Raw genomic sequence first — 20,669 nt, 5'->3', positions numbered from 1 at the left:
CTCTCATATAATTTGATTATTTCTTAGAGGAAGTTACAGATTTCTAGGTAAATGGACAGTTTGAGAAAACAAAGAGGGAATAATTTTAAAGGTGACAAGGACTACGCATCATAGGTGATATAAGGAGATTCAAATAAAATATGATTAATTCTTACAATTTAAACATCATGCTCCATGAGAAAAAAAAATGAAGAGACATACTTTAGCAATTTAACTTACTTGACCTCTACCCCCAAACTATGAAATTACAAGTGCCTTAAGAGAAGGGGATAATTGTTGCAGAAAGATAGAGAGATAAATTTGTATCCTGCAACTAAGACCATGCTGAGATTTCTAAGAAATAGTGTCTGGTAGACAGTCTAGTCAAAGGAATATTCTATATCCTAAATAATAAATTTTCAAATTAAATCTCTGGTCTGTTCTGGTCTCTGTCCTACTTATTTACTCATTTATATTCTTTCCCATATCCCCCCCACCAGATGCCCCCATTCAACCAATGGTTGTTAAGTGAATACTCTGACCCAGTCCCACACAGGCCCTGTAAACAGCATCTTGTTCCCTTCTCTCCCAGGTTCTCCCCAGTATCTCTTAATTTCCAAGTAAAATGCTTCTTCTAATTAGAAGATACTGAAAATATCCAAATCTTTCCACTTATGAATAATGTATGAGACATGAGATTTATGGAGAAAACAAAATTGCTTTTATAATCCTACTATTTCTTCTAAAAATATGTTTACTCTCCAGATTTAAAATTACCATATGTTCAAAAATAAAAGGAATGAATCATTCAGTAAGTCTTACTAATATCTTTTGAGAAAGAAAATATAGATTGAGCACTTATTCTGAAATTTAAAATCTTATGTACCACTAATAAACTACATATGCTATTATTTGACACAAATATGGCTACTGTCACTATGAATCCCATAATTGGCAAGTTGATAACACTATACCTTTATAAATACTAATATGGACCAAAGTTTTAGAAGTCTTATTTTGTCCTCATTTTTCTAGCCTCTAAAACAACTTCGTGTTTACCCTTCCTAAAGCTGCCCTTCCCCAACCTGATCTTTAACATATGATCTTATTTTATGGTTCACATAAAAGAATATGCCGTCAGCTAAGAGCTTTCTCACCTTCTTGACATCGAATCTCCAACTCACCTGTATCTTCTGTGTTTTCCTTCCTATCTCTGGTTATAATGGATGAAATGCCTTCTTCCTGCCAGGAACCAATCATACTCCCTGTGCAGTGTATCTTCACCACTGAGAAATTACATAAATTGTTACAGACTCTCCTGTATCTTTAACCCCTTTCCCATCAACATCAGTGATACCCTCATCTATTCCCTTTCACAGCCAAATATTTTGTAGGAATGGTCTGTATATGTAATCTCTATTTTTCCAGTCATATTTCTATCCAGTCTAATCTGGCTTTACTCCCACAGTGCCACCTAAACTTTTCCCTTTTTACTATCACTGTAAGAAATATCAAGTGAGACAGCTGCTGGTTCATGGCTCATTAACATTTCTTCAGTGAAAATTTCTTTTATCTTTCTGATATTTCTTGGCTAGAGCTGATTAAAATAACTGCAGAGTCAGCTAAACCAAAGTGAACGATTTATACATCTTTAAATAGGATTTAAATACTTAAATAGTGAGATACACAAACTAAAAACTGTCATTGATCAGTACTCCTCCAGAAAATGTTCATAAATTCTCCACTGAAAGATTTGGGGTGGCCCATGTTCTTATCGTTCTTGGTCTTAGATACTCTGCTCTTATTTTACTTCAATAGACTCTTCTATTAACCAAAGATAGTTTATAGTCCAAACCAAGATACTTTTTAAAGTTAACAAGGATGCTATTAGTCATTACATCAAGACAACAGGTGCAACTAAGTCTTCTCCAACAAAAGAGGAGGTAGGATCTCCTTCTTCTTCAAGTTCTCAGCTATTTTTTATTATATGCTATCAAAAATGTGAACTGAATCACTTATGATGTCTTCCATGTTGTTAAATATAGTGGGTACTTCATTCATTTTATGACTTGATTTCTCAATATTTACCAACGTTGACTTTTTTATTACATTTTTAAATTTTTAAAAAATGTTTATTGATTTTTGAGAAAGAGAGAGAGAGAGAACAAGCTGGAGAGGGGCAGAGAGGAGGGGACAGAGGATCTGAAGTGGGCTCTGCGCTGAGAACCCTGTGCAGACTCGAACTCATGAACTGCGAGATCGTTATTCAAGCCTAAGTCAGATGCTTAACCCATTGGGCAACCCAGTCACTCCCTTTTTTTCTTTCTCTTAACACTTTTCTTGGCTTTACATTTGTTTTCTTCTTGCTTCTCATTAGTGTCCTTTTTAGTCTCTTCTCTATTGAGAGGCAATTCTCCCTGGGCCTTTCCACTTGTGCACATCTTGTGTGAGGCCCTAACTGCCTTTGCTTTACTCTTGGAGGATCAGGATGTTGTGTTACTCTGGAAGCATGCCTAATGCTCAGTATAATAAAGGTAATAGCTCCCTCCAAAGCAAAGAGTAGGGAGGCTTACTGCCCTTTATAAAGATTTGGGTTTTCTAATCTCAGGGTTTCTGACGTGGAACACATTCCAATGTATATGCAGGCATAAATCTTGCCTTATTATGCTCTATGCTCTTTTAGTTTTCTTGGAGAAAGACACCCCTGACACTCAGTGATTTTTTTTCCCCACAGAATTTATATTTTGTTATTGCGTATTTATTAGTATCAGGGAGAAACTGTGATGATTACGAGGACTCTTTAGGTTTTTTTAACTGAGTAAATTCAGGAAACATGTTCCCTGCCTGATGCTCTAATTTACTCTCAATGCCAAGCATAGTGCTTGACACAGCATACTTACTGATTATTCATTGAATGAATGCAGCCAATAACTCTATTCTTCACTAAAACTTTTCCAAGATCAGCCTATCCTCCCTTATTTACAGGAGATGGATTTATTGCCTAACAACAAAAAATATTTTTGTTTTATTTTCCTGGTGTTAAAGCAATTTTTGTTTTATTTCTGGGGTATATAAAAATACATAGAAACAAGAAAAGAAAGCAAACACAAGTCATTTATGTATTCAGCAGTGAGGACTGCTAGTATTTTGTTTCATATCCCTTGAGAATGGCCAGAGAGGATGTATACATATTTATATATAGTCAATACATATCTATATCCATATAGTCAAAGTAAAATCATTGTGGTGGCTAAGTACAAAATTATAGGTATATAAAATTATATTCATAATTTATTTAATAAATCAATTATTAGGCATTTAATATTTCCCATTTGCAGTTTAAACAAATTATAAATGTACAACTGAATGATTAATATTTCTTTGAATCTTTAGTTAAAGCCTTAGAATAGTTACCAAAATATTTGCCTAAAAAACAAAAAAAAAATGGAAAAAAATACTTGCCTAAAATCAGTTGATATATGCCACTCACTTTATCTGTCAGGAACAATATAATTGATTGGTTTACCAGCCCAGAGGGTGTGTTGACTGAGTGAAGACACAGCTTAACACATGCTTTCCATATTCACCACGATACTAAATTGTGTTCATTGAAAATTGCATTCAGATTCTTAATTTTTTTATTTTTATTTTTAATTATTTTTATTTTTTTAATTTTTTGAGGGATTTTTGTATTTTTTTAATTTTTTAATTTAAATTCTGGTTAGTTAAAATATAGTGTAGAATTCATGAGTAGGATTTAGTGATTTATCACTTACATACAACACTCAGGGCTCATCCCAACAAGTGCCCTTTTTAATATGCATCACCCATATAACCCATTCCTCACCTACCTCCCCTCCATTAACCCTCAGTTTATTCTCTATAGATAAAAGTCTTTTATGATTTGCTTTTCTTTCTTTTTTTCCTTCCCCCATGTTCATCTGCTGTGTTTCCTAAATTCCATTTATGAGTCAAATCTTGTGGTATTTGTCTTTCTCTGATTTATTTTGCTTAGCATAATACACTCTATCTCCATCCACGTCATTGCAAATGGCAAGATTTCATTCTTTTTGATGGCTTAGTAATATTCTTTTGTGTGTGTGTGTGTGTGTGTGTGTGTGTGTATACATACATATATACATATATATTGTGAGACTATATATATATATATATATATATATATATATGCCCATATATAAAATATCCACACACACATACATACATAGCACATCCTCTTTATCCATTCATCAATCAATGGACATTTGGGCTCTTTCCATAATTTGTCTATTGTTGATAATGCTGCTATAAACATTGGTGTGCATATGTCCCTTCAAATCAGTATTTTTACATCCTTTAGGTAAATACCTAGTAGTGCAATTGCTGGGTCATAGGGTAGTTCTATTTTTAACTTTTTGAGAAACCTCCATACTGTTTTCCAGAGTAGCTGTACCAGTTTGCATTCCCTCAACAGTGTAAGAGGGTTCCCCTTTCTCCACAACCTTGTTAACATTTGTTGTTTCCTGAATTGTTAATTTTAGCCATTCTGATGGGTGTGAGGGAGTGATGTTTAGGATTTTTTCATGTGTCTGTTGGCCATCTGGATGTCTTCTCTGAAAAATTGCCTATTTCTGTTTTCTGCCCATTTCTTAACTGGATTATTTGCTTTTTGGATGCGTATGTCATTTGCAAATATCTTCTCCCTTTCTGTAGGTTTCCTTTTAGTTTTATTGATTCTTTTCTTTGCTGTACAGAAGCTTTTGATGAAGTCCCAATAGTTCATTTTTGCTTTCATTCCCCTTGCCTCCAGAGACATGTCTAGTAAGAAGTTGCTAAGGGCAAGACTTTTCAAATTTATATCAGAAAGCACCACATATCCTATTATCTTAACATCTATTGGCCTAAGTATACCACTTAGGTGGTATTGTATTACCTGGTATTATTTTCTCTTACATATATTGTTTTCTTTTTAAAGGTAAGCAGACCATATCCTATCTTACATGATCCATGGTATGTATTAGCATAAGAAAAAAGTTAATTTCAACTTTTTACCTAACCAGAGAAAAAGTCTAAAAGAATCCAAAAACATTAAATACAACCCTGTATTTGGAGTCACAAATTGTTGCTTTGAAAGACTAAAAAAGTATGATGATCTTACGTACATGATTGCTCTACTCTTATACTTCCTTGAAGATCGAAAAATTAAAAACTGCAAAGCAGTTTATGCCATTTAAAAGTAGATGATGTATAAGAGCCACTTAAGTTGCAGAAGTGCTACCTATCATTATATCTCCCACACCACTGAGAGAAATTAGGTGTTTGAAAAGCTATAATGTGCCTTTTACTTGGAATGCTCAAGCTTTAATATCCCCTCTGTGGAGTAACTCTGATGTGATGGTGCCTGTCTCTGTTTAATCTGAATATGATGCTCTTTCTTTATAAAAGTAAAATATAAAACCCTAAGAATTCTTTCTCCCCCTATTTGCATTTATACTGTCCATTAAAAATACAACATTTCCATTACATACAAAAATATGCTAGCTTCCTGCATTTTAAATCCTTGTAACAGGACATTATAAAGGACTCACTCTTCCTAAGTTTCTATTGAAATGTCAGTGAGACAAAATTAGATACCAAAATGATTGTGAGACCAATATGCATATGGAGTTTTCAGAGAAAATCGACCATCACTTTTGAGTTTTAGCACCTCCCCCAAGAATATAAAAAGGATCAGAACAGGAGAATGGGAGATTTGTAAAATAGTTTTATGAGGCTATTACCCTACTGATGAATAGTTGGAAAACTTATAATATGTAAATATGTCCATTGCAGGTTAGATCAAGGATTCATATCTGAGGCAGATTTTGGAAAGCCATATTGGAATTGTGGATGCAGGTCTGAATTCCAATCCCCCAACTATTCCTTCAGGACTTTTTAAAGTGGAAAAGAAATTTCATAAGGCTCACTGTTTTAGAAACAGAGTCCAGAAAACTTTTTCAGGGTTTGCTATATGGTTGAATGTTTCCATTTGATCTTTGGCCCATGATGGGGTTGCCACAGACCATTTTCAATAGGGCATCCTGATAGGTTAAGTAAGTATTAGCAAAAGGAGACTGCATTTATTACACCAAACACCCTGTGGCTGATAAAGGGAAATGAAATTCCAAGATTCAGGCATGCCATTAAGGAAACTGTTAGTCCAGGAAGGATCTGCTAATGAATCACAACATGCTCAGGAGTGGATTAGTGGAATCTTCTCTAGGCAACTTAGGGAGACCAGCTTCAACTACCCATCAGACCAAGGGTACTCTAGGTCACCTAGCTTAAGAAACAGTGTCCTACCTCCTATCTCCCTTTACCGCCCCCCCCCCCCACATCTACTCATAGCCCAGCTGAGAGCAAGATGGCTCTAGTGAGTGCAGAAGGACTGGAGAGGGAGAAAGGAAGACAAGAAACCAAATCTGTCCCAATCCCTTTCCACTTCAGATGCATAACACAAAAGAGAGGAAGAAAGAAGAGATCATTCTACATCAGTTTCTAACATCAATATATAAACATAAATGTGATGACATGCTCCAATTACCAACTTGAGATGTATTCTTTTGTCTTAAAATGGCCTTTTAAAATCTGTGAATTACAAGGGAAGTTATTGTTGTATTTTAGTCCACACCAAAGGACAGGGGAGTTTACATCTTCCAATGTAAGGGGCTGTAGGAGAACAAATATATATATATATATATATATATATATATATATACACATATATATATATGTATATATATATACACACATATATATGTACATATGTACATATATATATGTGTATGTGTGTGGGTGTGGGTGTGGGTATGTGTGGGTGTGGGTGTGGGTATGTGTGAGTGTGGGTGTGTGTGTAGGTGGGTGTGTATACAACATGGGTGACATTTAAGACTTTTTCATAAATGTAGAATAAAATAGGTTATGTATTTTATTTTCTCTAACAGATGAATAATTAATTTATTGAAATTCTTATCCATCCATTAAAATTCAATAGTATAGAATTGAAAATTGATGTACGGGCACCTGGGGCTCAGTCAGTTAAGTGCCCATCTCTTAATATCAGCTCAGGTCATGATCTCGTGTGTGGTTTGTGAGATCAAGCCCTGCGTTGAGCTCTGGGCTGACAGCATGGAGCCTGCCTAGGATTCTCTCTCCCCCTCTTTTTTTGCCCACCCCCCAATAAAATAAACAAACATTAAAAAAAATAAGAAATCATATTTATCTAAAGAAGAAGAATCAGTTCTTTGGCAGCCTTGTTAATTAAGGTTACTTTAAATATATTTATCTAAGATATTAGTGAGTAGAGAAGCATTGCAATTGTTTGTTTCAGTATCATCAGTTTTTTTCTTCTGTCCCAAAAAGTACTGTATATGTTTTTATAACTTTTTAATATATGTCCTATTCTATTTACTGGTAATGGGCTGAATAAAGGTCACCTAGAGATATTAGGTCCTTAATCCCTAGAACTTGTACATTTTACTTTAAAAGGAGACCTCCAGTTATGGTATGTGTAAATTACAAGAATGAAAGGTACAGCATTAGGAATATACTCAGCGGTATTGCGATAGGATGGTATGGTAAAATATGGCAGGTACACCTGTAATAATCATAAAATAACACACAAAGTTGTTAAATCACTATGTCATACACCAAAACTAATGTAACATGCATGTCAACTATACATACAAAAATAAGTAATTTAAAAAGAAAAGTGTCATTGCAGATGTGATTAAATTAAAATCTTGACAGGGGTAGATTATTCTGGATTATCTAGGTGGGTTCTAAGTGAAATCACATGAATCCTTACAAGAAAGGGGAAAGGAAAATTGTCAAGCAAGGAAAACATTCTCCCTTGGTTTTTCTGGATGGAGTATGGCCTATTTTATTTAGGTCAGTGAAACTGACTTTGGCTTTTGGCCTTCAGATATATGAGAGAATACATTTCTGTTATTTTAATTCTATTTGCAAATAGGTTTATTATTAATATTACATAAATATTAGTATACATTTTGAGCATCTTCTTGCAGACCCTTCTACCCCCCCCCCCCTTTTTTTTAATGTAGTTTTGAAAATGCTGTTGGCCTGGAGACATAATTAATTTTTCTAAATATCTTGGCATTCACTGTTTACTTCTAAAAAAAGATGCTATAAAAATAAGCTGGAAAAAACATTTTTGTGAAGATACTCTTTCCTAGCCATTTCCTTCCCAGGACACTGAACAGTGATTTTTCTAATCGTGTACATATTTTATATAGAATGCACAATTAGTCCTTTATGCCCTTGCCTTCTTTTGTTAAAAAAGAGTATTATATTATCATTGCATTCTAGATTTATGTCCTGTCAGTAAATATTAGGATAATAGCAACTAATATAATGATGGTATAAATATCAATGCTTTGAAAATTCTTTTTTTTAATTTTTTTTTACATTTATTCACTTTTGAGAGACAAAGAGAGACAGAGCACAAGCAGGGGAGGGGCAGAGAGTGAGGGAGACACCGGATCTGAAGGAGGCTCCAGGCTCTGAGCTGTCAGCACAAAGCACGACGTGGGGCTCAAACTCAGAAACTGCGAGATCATGACCTGAGCCGAAGTTGGAACCAACTGAGCCACCCAGGAACCCCAATGCTTTGAAAATTCTTAATGCGGTTGCAACTTTTCAGTGTGCTTCACTATAAACTCCAAGCATCTGCAGAGCTGTGCAACTGCCTTCCTGGGACAAAATGACACCAAACACAGTGCTGTGAGGCTCTCCTCCACAGTAGGGGGGCAGGTCCATGCCTTGCCTGGTCCTTTAAGATTTGTAGTTTTGAATCCCATCCTCACACCAGAGATAAAACACAGGTGAACAGTGGCTCCGGGCATAGCAACTGCTCGGGCACAGACAGGTTGAAGGCTGGGATCTGACTAAAGCCTGGGACACAAGAGGTGAGATTGTTTGCTTTTCTATGAGGGCTTCCTGAACAGCAGCAGGCACAAGTGCCCTTCCCCATGAACCAGCACTATTGGACTTCAGTGAGCAACACAGCATCCCTAGTGGAGGCTGAGGCCACTTACACCAAACCTTACCCCTTTTGCCCTGCAGGCATCTTTATTAAGGCAAGTCTGATTGTGAGCCAGCACAGTGGGCCTCTCCCTCAGGGAAACAACACAGGCACCCTGCATGCACCAAGTCTACTGATCAAAAAGTGCTCCAAAGCATCAGCTTCAGTTCTAATGGAAATATGACCAGGCATTATTTTATTTACTTATTTTTTCTTTGCATTTTTTCTTTCTTTTTTTATAACCGGCTTATAGATTTTTGTTTGTTTGTTTCATTTCCTTTTATCTTCTTTTGGATGAGTCCTCTTTCTTTCTTTCTTTCTATTTGGAAACAAGCTTATTTTTGTTTGCTTAGTTATTTTGTTGTTGTTGTTCCTTTTCCTTTTCTCTTTTTGGATCAGGATTTCTTTTTCTTCCTTTTTATTCTTTTAATAAGGCTTATTTAACAAACAAATCAAAGCACACCTCCTTAAAGACCCAAACACTCCTCACTAAAAGCAAGGAGGAACTCTGCAGATAATTGACCTATAAAGAGCAGACAGAAAACAGCAGCAGAGTGCACACAGAATACAACAGAAATACTTCCTGAAGTGCCAGGCCCTGAACAGTATATGGTCCCTTCTTAATAAAGCATTACCTCTGGGAGCAGAAAACATAACAATTTTCATAACAGGCAAAAGACAGAAACCTAGACAAGATAGAAAAATTCTCCTGAAATGAAAGATCAACAAGAAATTATAGCCAGAGATTTACTCAAAGCAGATATAACCAATATATATGAAGAAGAATTTAGAACAACAGTAATAAGAAAATTAGCTGGGCTTGAAAGAAGCATAGAAGACACCAGAGAAATACTTTCTGTAGAAATAAAAGACCTAAAAATTAGACCAAAATAAAAAAAAAATGTTATAACTGAGATGCAAAGCTGACAGATTGTAATCACAACAAGGATGGAAGAATCAGAGGAATGAATAGGTGATATAGAAGATAAAATTGTGGAAAATAATGAAGCAGAAAAGAAAAGTATTAGATCATAAATATAGACTTAGGGAACTCAGTGATTCTAAAAAGCACAAAAATATCCATATCACTGAGGTCCCAGAAGACTGGGAAAAAGGGGAAGAATGTTTATTGGAACAAATTGTAGCTGAGAACTTCCCTAATCTAGGGAAGGAAACAGGCATTCAAGTCCAAAGGGCACAGAGGACTCCCCTCAAAGTCAACAAATCAGGTAAAAAAAAACACAACATATCATAGTGAAACTTGCAAAATACAGAGATAGAAAATTCGGAAAGCAACTTGGGACCAAAGAGCCTTAACATATAAGGGTAGACAGATAAGATTAGCAGTACACCAGTCCACAGAAACTTGGCAGGCCAGAGGGGATTGACATGATACATTCAATGTTCTAAATGGGGAAATATTCAGACAAGAATACATTATCCAGCAAGGCTGTCATTAAGAATAGAAAGAATGATAAAGGAATTCCAAAACAAGGAAAAACTAAAGGAGTTCATGGCCATTAAACCAGCCCTGTAAGAAATATTAAAGGGGACCCTTTGAGCAGGAAAGAGAAACAAAAAACAACAAAGACTAGAAAGGAACAGGGACAGTCTACAGGAATAGCAACTTTACTGGTAATACAAGGGCTAGTAAATTCATATCTATCAATAATTACTCTAAATGTAAATGGACTAAATGCTCTAATAAAGACAAAAGTTATCATAATGGGTTTTTTAAAAAGGCCCATTGATATGCTGCTTACAAGAGGCTTGTTTTAGAACAAAGAAACTTCCAGTTTGAAAGTGAGGTGGTGGAGACCCATTCATCATGCTAATGGACATTAAATGAAATCAAGAGTAGCTATACTTACATCAGACAAACTAGATTTTAAACCAAAGATTGTAATAAGACATGAAGAAGGGCACTATATCAAAATTAAGGAGTGAATCAAACAAGATCTAAAAATTGTAAATATTTTGACCCCAAACTTGGTAGTAGCCAAATATATAAATAAATCAATAACTTAAAGAAACTCATTTATAATAATACAATACTAGTAAATGACTTTACACGCACTTACAACAATGGACAGATCATCTAAGTAGATGAACAACAAGGAAACAATGGCTTTGAATGACACACTGGACCAGATGAACTTAACAGATATATTCAGAATATTTCATCATAAAGCAGCAGAATACACATTCTTTTCAAGTGCACATGGAACATTCTCCAGAATAGATCACATACTGGGTCTCAACGAGTACAAAATGCTTGAGATCATACCATGTGTATTTTTCAACTACAACACAATGAATCTTGAAGTAAACCACAAGAGAAAATTTGGAATGACCACTAATACATGGAAGTTAAAGAACATCCCACTCAAAACTGAATGGGTTAACCAAGAAATTAAAGAAGAAATAAAAAATACATGGAAGCACATGAAAATGAAAACATGGCAGTCCAAAAACTCTTGTGAGGCAGCAAAGGCGGTCATAAGAAAGAAGCATATACCAATACAGGCTTACTTTAAGAAGCAATAAAGTTTCAAAGACACAACCTGACATTACACCTAAAGGAGCTGGAAAAAAGAACAGCAAATAAGCCTAAACCCAGCTGAAGAAGGGACATAGTAAAGATTAGAGCAGAAATAACGCATATAGGAATAAAAAAATAAAAAAAAATAAAATAAATTAAAAAAATCAGAACATATTATTGGAACTAGAAGCTGGTTTTTCAAAGAATTAACAAAATTGAAAAACTCCTAGTCTGGCTTATCAAAAAGAGAAAGGACCCCAAAATAAATAAAATCCCTAATGAAAGAGATGAAATCACAACCAACACCACAGAAATACAAACAATCATAAAAGAATATTGTAAGCAATTATATATAAACAAATTGGGCAATCTGGAAGAAACAAAAGTTCTTAGAAACATATAAACTAACAAAACTGAAATAGGAAGAGATGTATAATTTGAAAAGGCCAATTACCAGCAAAGAAATCAAATCAGGTATCAAAAATCCCCCAGAAAACAAGAGTCCAGGGCCGGATGGTTTCTCAGGGGAATTCTACCAAATATTTAAAGAGGAGTTATTTCCTATTCTTCTGAAACCTTTCAAAAAAACATCAATGTAAGGAAAACTTCCAAATGTATTCTACGAGGCAGCATTACCTTGATTCCAAAACCAGACAAAGACCTCACTAAAAAGGAGAATTACAAGCCAATATCCCTGATGAACTTGGGTACAAAAATTCTCAACAAGATATTAGCAAATTGAATCCAATAGTATATTAAAAGAAATATTCACCACAATCAAGTGGGATTTATTCCTAGGCTGCAGGGGTGGTTCAATATCCACAAATCAATCAATGTGATACAACATTAATAAAAGAAAGGATAAGAAGCATACATTCTTCTCAACCGATGCCAAAAAAGCATTTTACAAAATAAAACATCCTTTCTTGATAAAAACCCTGAAGAAAGTAGGACAACATCATCAAGACCATATACGAAAAATCCACAGCTAATTTCACCCTCAATGGGGAAAAACTGGGAGCTCTCTCTATAGTTAGGAACACGAAAGAGATGTTCACTCTCACCACTGTTATTTAACATAATGCTAGAAGTCCTACCCTCAGCAATCACATGACAAAAAGAAATAAAAGTCATCCAAATTGCAAGAACAAGTCAAAATTTTACATTCACAGATGACATGATATTCTAAGTAGAAAACCTGAAAGAGTCCACAAAAAATTGCTAGAGCTGATACATGAATTCAGCAAAGTCACAGGATCTAAATCAATATACAGAATTTTGTTGCATTTCTATACACCAATAATGAAGCAGCAGTTAGAGAAATCAAGGGATCAATCCCATTTGCAATTGCACCAAAACCCATAAGATACCTAGAAATAAACCTAGCCAAATGGTAAGAGATCTGTTTTCTGGAAACTATAGAAAACTTATGAAAGAAATTGAAAAAGATATAAACAAATGAAAAAAAAATCCCATGCTCACGGACTGAAAGAGCAAATATTGTTAAAATATCTATACTACCCAAAGTAATCTACACATTCAACGCAATCCTTATAACACCAGCATTCTGGTATGGAACCAGAAAAGACCCCAAATAACCAAACTAAAGTTACAAAAATAAAGCAAAGTGGGGGGCATCACAATCCTGGACTTCAAGCTGTATTACAAAGCTATAATCATCAAGACAGTATGGTACTGGCACAAAGACACATAAATCAATGGAACAGATAAAAAAAAAACAGAAATGGAACTAGAACTATATGGTCAATTCATTTGAACATTTCATTGAAAGAGCAGTTTTACTAACACTTAATTTCCTAGTGAGTTCAAATCTACATTTAATATTTTTTGAAAGTGAAAAATTATGTAATTTGTGGTTTAGTCACTATTGATAGCTCTATTTTTTTTTCATTAACTTACAATAATTCTACCACTTCCTCTGTATTGTCCACCTAAAAATAAAGTACCAAGATAGAATATTCAGTAGCCTGTTTCTTTAGACATTCTATTGTGATAACTATTAGATTTTTTGGTCATTGAAGCTTATATGGCAATGCAAATATTTGTAGAAAAGTTTTAGTTGTTTGTCAGTCAGGGTTCAGTCATCAAAGCATAGTAATTGTATTACAGAAGAAAGTTATTATGAGGATTACAATTTGTATACTTGTGAAAAGAGATGGGATAGTGAAAGTACACATAAGAGTTGGACAATCAGAAAGGTTGTCAAGTGCTCATTTTGTGATGCCAAGCATGTTGATTCCATAGTATTATGCTCATGAGGAAGTCTATAGGAAGCTATTGCCACTATGTAGATTCTGCCTCTATCTACAGACAACAGTCTCCCTGTGAGTCAGTGACACTTGTTCAACAGAGCACACAGTAGGTAGGGATAACAGTACACAGAGCAGAAGAGAGTAAAGTCCAAGATGAATCTATTTGTCTCTGCCTCTGTTGTCATTGCATCACTTTAACTGACTGCAATGATCTTTAGAGACAAATGGCCATTGCTCAACTTCTACCCTCCAAATCTCATGTAAATTCCTTTTTAGGCCAATTCTAACTGAAAACATAAAGAAAGGGATTTGGGGAAATGTAATTCCCAGGTTAACCAAGTACATGGTCATGTATACCATTAGCTACATGGGTTTAGTCTCAACCGCTAAGTAATCATTGTTAAATAAAAAATAAGTTAACATTAAGAAATAGAGATATCTCAAATAAATAACCTAACTTTACATTTCAAGGAACTAGAAGAAGAATAAACAAAGCCGAAAGTTATTAGATGAAAGAAAATAACAAAGATCAGAGTGGAAATGCAATCAGTGAAGGTAGAGTTAGCTTTACGAAAAACATTTACAAAATAGACAAACCTTTAGTTAGACTAACCAAGGGGGAAAATAAAAGAGAAGATGTAAAGTCAGATGACAAGGAGGTATTTCAACTGATACTACAAAAACTCAATGGATCATAGGAGATTATTATGAATAATTATGTGTTCACAAACTGAACTACCTAGGAGAAATAGATAAACTTCTAGAAATCTACAACCTACCAAGATGACTTAACAGGCCAATTACCAGTAAGGAGATTAATCAGTAAGCAAAAAAAAAAAACAAAAACAAAAAAAAAAAACTCCCAATGAAGAAAAGTCCAGAGAAGATGGCCTCACTTGTGAATTCTACAAAATATTTTTAAAAGAATTAATTGTAATTTTTCCTAAACTCTTTCAAAATATAGAAGAGGAAGGAACACTTCCAAACTCATCTTATAAGGTCAGTATTAAATGAGGCCAAAACCAGGCAAGGATGACACAAGAAAATTATAGGCTAATATCCCTGATGAACTTTATGCAAAAATCATCAACAAATATTACCAAATTGAATTTCCCAATACATTAGAAGGATCATATACTATAATCAAGTGAGATTTATCCCAGGGAGGCAAGAATGGTTCAACATCCACAAATCAATCAGTGTAATACACCATCAAAATAAAAAATATAACATATGATCATTAATAGATACAGAAAAAGCATTTGACAAAATTCAACATGGATTTATGAGAAAAATTCTCAACAAAGTGGATATAGACAGAATATACTTGAATATAATAGAGGCCTTATATGACAAGTCCATAGCTAATATCATGCTCAATGGTGAAAAGCTAAAAGCTTTTCCTCTAAGATCAGAACTAAGACAAAGATGCCCATTCTTGCTACTTTTAATCCACATAATACTGGAAATACTAACAACTACAGCAATGAGACAATAAATAAAAGGCATCCAAATCATAAAAGAAATAGAACTGTCTCTATTTGCAGAGGATACAGTATTTTTAATTTATATTTATTTATTTTTTAAGTGTATTTATTTTGAGAGAGTGAGCATGTAAGTGGGGAGGGGAGATAAAGAGGGAGAGAGAGAGAGAGAGAATACCAAGTAGGTTCCACACTGTTGCTGTAGAGCCCTGATGAGGAACTCTAACTCAGGAACCCTGAAATCATGACCTGAGCCAAAATCAAGAGTCAGACTTTCAACTGATGGAGCCTCCCAGGTGCCTCTGTAGATGAGACAATATTATATATAGAAGAACTTAAGGACTTGGAAAGAAAGGAAGGAAGGAAGGAAGGAAGGAAGGAAGGAAGGAAGGAAGGAAGGAAGGAAGGAAGGAAGGAAGGAAGGAAAGAAACTTAGAATTAATAAATGAATTCAGGAAAATTTCAGGATACAAAATCAATATACAAAAAACATTACATTTCTATACAGTAATAATGAAAGAGAAATTAAGGGAACCATCCCATTTACAATTGTGTCAAAAAGAATAAAATACATAGGAATAAATTTAACCAAAGAGATGAAAGACCTGTACACTGAATATTCTGGATGCTGATGAAAGAAACTGAAGAAGACACTAATAAATGGAAAGATATTATTTGCTCATGGATTGGAATAGTTAGAATTGTTAAAATGTCCATACTGCCCAAAGCAATCTAAAGATTCAATGCAATCCCTATCAAAATCCCAATGTCATTTTTCACAGAAACAGAATAAACAATCAAAAAATGTATATGGAATAATGAAAGGCTCTAAATAACCAAAGCAATCTTGGCAACAATCAACAAAGCTGGAGGCATCACACTCATTGATTTCAAATTATTTTTCAAAACTATAGTAAGTAAAACAGTATGGTATTGGCATAATAACAGACACAAGGATTGATGGAACAAAACAGAAAAACCAGAAATAAAACCACACTATATGATTAATTAATTTACAACAAAGGAGCCAAAACTATACAATGGGGAAAAGATAGTCTCTTAAATAAATGGTGCTGGGAAAGATGGATGGCCACATGCAAAGGACCACTATCTTAGGTCATAAATAAAAATTAACTCAATAGAATAAAGACTTCATTGTAATACCTGAAATCATGACTACTAGAAGAAGGCCTAATCAGTAAACTCCTTATCCTTGGTCTTGGCAATGATTTTTTGCATTTGATACCAAATCAAAGTCAACAAAAGCAAAAATAAACAAGTGGGACTATATCAAATTAAAAAGCTTCTGCACAGCAAAGGAAACCATCAATAAAATGAAAAGACAACTTATCAAATAGGAGAAAATATTTGCCAATCATGCATCTGATAAAAAGTTAATATCCAAAATCTATAAATAACTCACAACTCAATAGCAAAAACAATTAGAAATGGTCAAAGGATCTGAATGATCTGAGTTAACATTTTCCAAAGAAGACATGCAGATGGACAACAGGTGCATGAAAAGGTGCTCAACATCACTAATCATCAGGGACCACAATGATATATCATTTAATATCTGCCAGAATGACTATTATCAAATAGTAGTAAAAAATAGTGTTGGCAAGGATGAGGAGAAAAGGGAGCTTTTGTACACTAATGGTGGTAATGTAAATGGTACAACAGGTATAGAAAACAGTATGGAGGTTCCTCAAAAAAAAAAAAAATCGAGCTACTATATATGACCCTGTAATTCCACTGTATTTATCCAAAGGTCACCAAAATGGTGACTCGGAAACATACATGCACCTTCATGTTCATTGCAGCATGATTTACAATAGCCAAGACACAGAAGCAACCTCAGTGTTCCTTGTTCTATGAATGGATAAAGAAAATGTCGTATATGAATACAATGGAATATTATTCAGCCATAAACTAGAAGGAAATCTTTCAATTTATGACAACATGGGTGGATCTTGAGGGAATTATGCTAAATGAAATAATTCAAACAGCAAAAGACAAATACAGCACTATCTCACATGTGGAATCTAAAAAACAAAATAACAACAAAAAATCTAACTCATAGATATGGAGAACAGGTTAGTGGTTGCCAAAAGTAGCAGGTGGGAAGTGGGCAAAAAAAGAATGAAAGTGGTCAAAACTTCTAGTACAAACTTCCCGTTTGTACAAACTGGTATAAACTTCCAGGAATAAACTAAACATTTATGGGAATATCATGTACAGTATGATCACCACAGTTAATAATAGTGTACTGTATATTTGAAAGTTTCTAAGAGAGCACCTCTTAAGAGTTCTCATCACAATAAAATAAATTTTGCAATTATGTGTGGTAATGGATGTTAACTAGACTTATGGTGATCATTTCATCAATAATAGAAATATCAAATCATTATGTTGCACACTTGAAAGTGATATAACATTATATGTCAATTATACCTCAAATTGAAAAAAAATTTAATCTGTAAAAAAGGTTAACGCTAATACTATAAAATTTTACATTCAATTAGCACTAACAAAATTAAAAAAAAAAAACGTAACGAAATCATTTGATTCTATATTTTCCTACAGAACAGGTAAAATTACCCTAAAACATATTACAGTATTTATTCAAAGTAACTACTTTGAGAAGTTAGCCTCCAAATAGTGAATTATGTCAATTATATTTACAGGGTTATATCATATCAAAACAGCTGCTATCTAATATTAACATTATTAGTAGTGTTATTTTTAATTTATTCATTCACCTTAAAATTGTACTGAACCTTTTAGGAATATAGCACTGAATAAATATACAAAGTACACTAAAACACAAAGATCAAACTTAAGTTTTTTTGTGATGTTGTTTTATATTTTCTGTTTGGTTCTTAGTCATACAAAAACAATGCTATAACTCATAGCTTTAAGAAGACATAATTTCTTCTTTCACTTATGTCCAAAAACACTTATCTCTTGCTCCTGTATGGCTCTTTATTCCATGTACTGTTGTAATTTATATTATTATCTTCCCAAAAAGATGGCATTTTTTTATAGTAAGCAGATTCATTCTCTTACTCGTTATTTCCTTCTCTCAGTGCCTACCAGAGAGTAGGGGATATGCTAGGTATTGATTAAAATATCTTAAAAGATGAGACTAAAAATAAAGTACCAATGAACAAAACATTAATAACCTCTTGTTTAAAGGCAATTAATACCATTTGATAAGTGTATGAGAAATATTTAAACAAATAGTCTGGAATAATATTCAGCATTTTTAGGAAAGCAACAGTAATATCACTGAATTTCACAAATTTATTTTTAAAAATTGCCTAATTACATGAATTTAGATTGTTATTTAGTGTTTCTCTTTTTGTCCACCAAGACCTTTCTGTTGTCTTATTTCCTTTGGTATCTTATCTGCAGTAACTATTTTGTTATATATGAAAAGCAAAATTGTTTTAAATACACATATTTTTGAACTTTATTATATGTAATAAATACTTTTTAAAAAGGGTCATATGTTCTTCTATGCTTATCTCTTTAATACCTGTTCATGCTGTCATTTACAACTTTCACAGTTTATGTAAAGAGGATGCAATAGCTAGTCTAAATATGCCAAGTTTATAAAAAAAAATGAAGGAATTTAAAATTCTCCAGATCATAAAATAATACATTACATAATGTTAAACTCTTCTGTTGTTTATAAAAATTCAAGCTTGGTTGTGGCTGACCACATTTTTTGCTTTCAATATTACAAAGAGATTTTAGAGTGGCTTGTGTTATAAAATTAGAAGAAATTGAATTTTAGACCTTTACGATAACCCACTTTTCAGCTGCTAATGAAATCATTTTACTTCTTATTTGGATCTCCTGGTAACCTTATCATTTACTACACGGAGGTGAGATCACTCAATCATATTCTCCATGACCTCCTGCAGGCTTTCTGGCCTGTCACCTTTACATCATCCTCTTGGTTAATGGGAATTATATAAGATCATAGCTGTAATGAAAGTTAATAAGGAGTTGGATGTCTCTAAACTAACTTGAACTCCTTTGGGGAAATTTGTGTCTCTATCTTGTCCCTTAAAATAGTACTTATTTTGTGGACTTTATAGCTTTATATCAAAAAAATGACATTGAAATGTTGTTGAATAATGGTGAAATATTCATCTGTAGTTAAAATGTAAAAAAAAACAAAAACAGAAATACCTTAACAAAAACAACAACAAAAGATCTCAGAAGTGTAAAAAATGAGAAGATTTGAAAACAAGTCAGAAATAAAACATCATATAATATTTTATACAGGAAGGAAATAGCCATGCAAAAATAAGTGACACTGTTAAAGGGAAAAAGGTCACGTTATTGTAGAAATTTTTGATATTTCCAATGTCATGAACCTCAGTATTCATTGGGGAAGTTAAAACGTCGTGCAATACTTGAAGGCTGTCAAATATATTTGTCTGAAGATAGGTATATAAAATATGAAATACAATTGACCCTTGAACAATACAGGTTTGAACTGCATAGATGCAGTTATGTGTGAATATTTTTGATAAATACATTACAATATTGTAAATGTAGTTTTTCCTCATGATTTTCTTAATATTTTTCTATACCTTATTTTATTGGAAGAATACAGCATAAAATATATGTAACATATAAAAGATATATTAATCAACTGTATATCATTAGACTTCCCATTAACAGCAGGCTATTATAATTAAGTTTTGGGGGAATCAAAATTATACATGGATTTTCAACTATACCCAATCTCTGTGTTGTTCAAGGTTCAACTGTCTATTTTAGTAGAAACAGATATTTAAGAGCTCTTTTATAAAACACTTGAATGAACAGTATTTTTGCATATTTAATTATTTGGATTTTTTTGCACTATGTTTATCGTGTTTTTAATTTTAGTGTAAATTATTTTTCCTTACCATGTATGCGATTAAAACTTGAGAGATTTTCAATGTGATGCTAAAAAACTAAAGTGGGCTGTGACCTGATGTGCTAGTAGAAATTCAATATTTCCCACAAAACTTTCCTCAGTATATCAAAAATAAAAATCATGTGACATACTTGAGAAAGTAGGAAGACAAAGACTGACTGCTTCTGGGAGGTTGCAAAAGTCTGACTTAAAATTACCTGTAACCATTTTATTCCAACTGGTAAACATTGTTAAATAATTTACACTTAAAATCAATTTGTAGTATGGTCTGCCTAATTTATTTACATATTGAAAGAGTGAAGAAACACCTAACATATATATATATAACATATACATACATATATATATATATATATATATATATATGTGT

At 33.4% G+C, this 20,669-nt stretch overlaps 1 long non-coding RNA gene across 1 annotated transcript in view; it reads right to left on the bottom strand.

The window, feature by feature from the left end:
• Nucleotides 1-889: 889 nt before the first annotated feature.
• Nucleotides 890-20,669, bottom strand: part of LOC123386341 — a 32,254-nt gene continuing 12,474 nt past the window's right edge. Inside the window, exon 3 of the long non-coding RNA XR_006600124.1 lies at nt 890-1,265. This is a non-coding gene — a long non-coding RNA (uncharacterized LOC123386341). The remainder of the gene's footprint in view (nt 1,266-20,669) is intronic.

The sequence above is a fragment of the Felis catus genome, chromosome B3 (assembly GCF_018350175.1).
Source record: "Felis catus isolate Fca126 chromosome B3, F.catus_Fca126_mat1.0, whole genome shotgun sequence".
Classification (NCBI taxonomy): Eukaryota; Metazoa; Chordata; class Mammalia; order Carnivora; family Felidae; genus Felis; species Felis catus.
This window is presented reverse-complemented; position numbering and strand designations above follow the sequence as displayed.